Here is a 4736-nt window from a genome sequence, read left to right on the forward strand (position 1 = left end):
TCCAGTGCTTCCATCTCAACGTTTTTCTCGTATTCCTCTTGCTATTGCATACTCTTTCCCATATGCAAGAATTGTTCCGTCACCAAGCAGAAGATATGCAAGTACTCCCTCAATTTCCTCGCATTTCGACGTATTTTCCCTCAATTTATGTATTTCTCATAATGTTTCGCAATTTTATCGATTTTATGTCATTTCTACTCATGCGATCGTGACATCACTTCTCGTTCCATACTCTGAAATTGCTTGTAAATGTATTACAGCCGACAACACCTAGCGCAAATGCACTATTTTTCTGGTTGCGCGGCATAGTATAGCACTGTACTCGAATGCATCCGCCTCCAACCACATAGTCTACAGTTGCAGTACGTTTGCTCTGTTTTCTGTATGTCTGGGTCTGTTGGTTTGTGATGATGTTGGTTTGTGGGCGCTCAACATCAAGGTCATCAGCACCCGTACAAGTTCCCAATCTTTCCAGTTAAAATCTCGCCACACCCCGAATGATGATGAGGACAACACAACCACCCAGTCCCCCTGCAGAGAAAATGCCCGACCCAGTCGGGAATCTAACCCGGGACCCATGACCCAGAGGTAACTACACTAGCCACTAGACTATGAGCTTCGGACTGTCTATGTCTGTGTCTTTGCATGTGGTACAGATGGCTTCCATGACCCACAGAAGATCCAAGTTAGCATCTGCAGCGCATTATATCCAGAGCGATGTTAGGATGCAGATCCACAGTATGCCACATCTGGGATAGGGTTTGAGGGTGCATCCACCATGCATTATATCTATGGCGATGTTCAGAGGTGGATCCACAACATGTCTTATTTGGGATAGGGCTCAATGGTGGACCAACCATACGTTACATCCAGAGATATGTTCAATGTTCAGAGTTGGAAGAACCAGCTGGATGACCAGGTGGATTTCTCTCTAATGGGATATATTATAACACCAGTATCGTCTGCAAAAAGCGCTAATTATGCTTATTGAATATATTACATATATAAAGAATTGCAATGGACCTAAAACTGAACCCTGTGGAACTTCCTTTTGCGATTACGCCCCAGTCACTATTATTTTCAACCCTTCCAACATTGTTTGAATTATTCAGCATAAATTTTTGTATTATGTTAGTTAAGTATGATTCACACCAGTTGTGTGTTGCTATCAATCCAACAATACGTTCTAAATAATGTGCTCTGAAAAACTTGTGCATCTACTAGCATTGTACTCTGTCACCAGATTAGGGAAGGGAAAAACTGACTGGTTTAAACTTATACTGGTATTTTAATTCTGAGTAACCAGTACTTTTTGGTATTTGTTACATCTCGGTTAACAGGTTTTTTCCGCTTTTTACTAACAACCAGGTAAAGAACTGGCATATCAAATAGTCGCAGTGGTAAAATTTTTAGTTTTTAAATAAAACTTTTTTAAATGCATTTAGTCATAAAGTTCCCATTGCTTTGAAATATTGGATTATTATAGAAATTGGGAAAACTGATTGGCACTATTTTAACAATGATGACTACAGTCAGAAACTGGCAACAAATACATGATATAATGATTGGTACAGCAGTGCAGAGACAATAATGTACTTCTTGCAGTGTGGCATGACCTATTAGATGGTACGGTAGTTTCTCGCTGTCATCGGAAAGCAGAGTGGTACCATCCCCAGCTTGGAAGAATTTTACAAACTGCGGTAGCAATGAAGTACAATGCTCCATTTACTTCAATGTATTGAAAACGGCAGGAGCCACAACGAATTTGTGATATCGTATAACGAGAAGGAACAACCACAGTGTTCCTTCGAAGGGAAGGTAAATTTGATATACCTATACTTTTATTGACTTGCTATAAAGTTGTGATAATAGCTGAACCCTTAATTTTGTGGTTGCTTCAGGGTGAAAAGGTGACGCATTCCAAAAGTCGTAATGCAGGTAAGTCCCTAGCTTGTGACCTTTTCCTCTTGATGTCACAACGCTCATCTCTTTCGCCATTTTTCAGTATTTGTTCTCGAGGTCTATGTTTATTACAGGAAATAATAACAAAAATGAACCAAAAATTGGTTTCTTCAGAATCCGTTTTTTGAGTGGTTTTAACAGTCAGGTTAAACTGGAGACGAGAATAACCAGTGTAACTGAAAACTGGTTGCTTCAGAGATAACTTCCATCCCTACGTTACATCTACCAAAGATCGCTGCCTATTCTTTACAGATTGAGAAATTCTCCAACCTCCATGCTCTGTCATGAGGAATGCAAGTCCAGCACCTTGTCACTTACCGTCCTTCAACCAATTTCCATATAAGCTCACAACAACAGCAACTGAACAGCTAACCAGCTTCACTATTTCCAAAATTCTCATCCCTAGACACAAGATCATAAAAATCTACCACTAATTAGTCACTTATGTCAGTGGATTTCTGCATTCGAGGACTATCACCGCTAGAATGCTTTTATACTTTCCTCACCACATTACGTGCCCCCAACACCAACAAGTAGCATTCAGTCTCAAAGTAGACAACACTCACAATGTTTTAGCTCATCAGTATATATACCACATCAGCATTACATATGAGTAGTAGTCAAAGTTTAAATTATCACGTCAAAAAATTAAGATACATCATTAACTTTTTGTTTCTTTACAGGTACATGTCTGCAGTCCTTGTACAGGTTTAAAGTCCCTACACACTTCTGTAGAGCAGCGAAACAAACTGCTGCAGCATTTTGATAAAGTGGAGTATTGTGTGGCATTTTTTTTTTTTTTTTTTTTTTTTTTTTTTTTTTTTTTTTTTTTTTTTTTTTTGGCAGCAGTGGGAATGTTGTAGCTGTGTCAGGCCAATCCAAATAGCTAAAGAAGTCACAGCTGCAACATTTCTGCCACTGCCAAAAATTAATTACCATACAGTACTCCACTTTATCAATGGGTTGCGGCATTCTGTTTTGGATCTTCTAAAAGCGTTTTATGGTATTGTGGCACTGTGATTTTAACATGTCCCAGGTTTGCAGCGATGTACCTGCAAATAAACAAAACGTTAATTGTAAAATCCTCCGCAGATGGGGATGAAACGTCGGGTTTTAAGGTGAAATCCATTCAACCACAGCATAAGAGCCTGGAACATTAACTGAAAGCATTCAGTATTTTGAGGTGATAATTGAAAATGTTACTGTAACTTATACAACCATTGTGCGCCGACTCCTGCTGAAACTCTAACTACACTTCCAACTGCAAAGTGACCACCACTTGGCTCTGAGCACTATGGGACTTAACATCTATGGTCATCAGTCCCCTAGAACTTAGAACTACTTAAACCTAACTAACCTAAGGACAGCACACAACACCCAGCCATCACGAAGCAGAGAAAATCCCTGACCCCGCCGGGAATCGAACCCGGGAACCCGGGCGTGGGACCACCACTTGTCTGGCAAATAGTCAACTGTATCACTGATTTTTTTTGTTATGGTTTTAGGGTTCAAAACTGCTACAGTCATAAGCGCCCATTCTGTGACTTCGGGAAGAGTAAAAACCGAATGTTAAATGAGCAGCAATGGGAGCGAAACTCAAGAAGGAGGGAAATTAAAAACGGAAGGAAATCTTAGAAAACTACTATTGAAAAGGGGGGGGTTAATCCCAAAAAAAGACTTCAAATGACCGATGTCATCTCACTGTCACTCATAAACTCACGGACGCGATCGGCTGAAGGCGTGTCATCTGCTAAAAGGGAAGATGTATCAGGCGACAACTGTAAACGGGCACGTAGTGGATTATAATAGGGGCAGTGAAGTAAAAGGTGTCTCACCGTCCACTGTTGAGAGCAGTGGGGACAAAGCGGAGGAGGATCACCACTTAAAAGATGTCGATGGCTGAAAAGACAGTGCCCTATCTGGAGTCTAGTTAAAATTATCTCCTCTCGACGACGAGGTCGGGAGGAAGAGGTCCAAGACCAGGGAAGAGGTTTTACGTCCCATAATTTATTATCGGGAAGTATAGACCAATGTGCATGCCATAAAAGAGCAACACGACGACATAAAATGCTCTGTAGATCAGCAAACGGAACCATGCGGATAGCGGGCCGAGGAAGAGAGACTGCAGCCTTGGTCGCTATATCGGCTGCCTCGTTTCCGCGAATACTAATGTGCCGTGGGATCCAGAGGAATCCCACAGAGACGCCCCCCAGATGGAGCAGGTGGAGGCTGTCCTGAATCCAGTGAACCAGAGGGTGGACGGGATAAAGAGCTTGGAGGCTGAGAAGATAGCTGAGGGAATCCGACCATGTAATATACTGTAGCCGCTTATGGCGACGGATGTATTGGACAGACTGGAGAACAGAGTAAAGCTTCTCAATAAAAACCAAACACTGGTCGGGAAGTCGAAACCTATTAGGGGTGTTGCCAACAATATAGGCACTCCCAACACCAAATGTTGTCTTTGCGCTGTCAGTATAAATAAATGTGGCATCCTCCATTTGTGCACATAGAGCAGCAAATGCCTGATTGTAAACTATAGCGGGGGTACTATCCTTGGGAAGCTGACAAAGGTCACGAAGAAGGCAGCTCCAGGGATGAAGCGAATGTGGCGCCATACCCCCATTTGTCAAGAAAGAGTTAGGAAAGTGGAGGGAAAGAGAACGTAGCAGTTGATGGAAGTGGACTCCTGGTGGTAGTAGAGAGGAAGGGCGGCCTGCATACCCTAAATGCAAGGAAGCATGGAAAAAAAGGGAATGGGTTGGATGGGTGGG

Source organism: Schistocerca piceifrons, chromosome X (genome assembly GCF_021461385.2).
Source record: "Schistocerca piceifrons isolate TAMUIC-IGC-003096 chromosome X, iqSchPice1.1, whole genome shotgun sequence".
Taxonomy (NCBI): Eukaryota; Metazoa; Arthropoda; class Insecta; order Orthoptera; family Acrididae; genus Schistocerca; species Schistocerca piceifrons.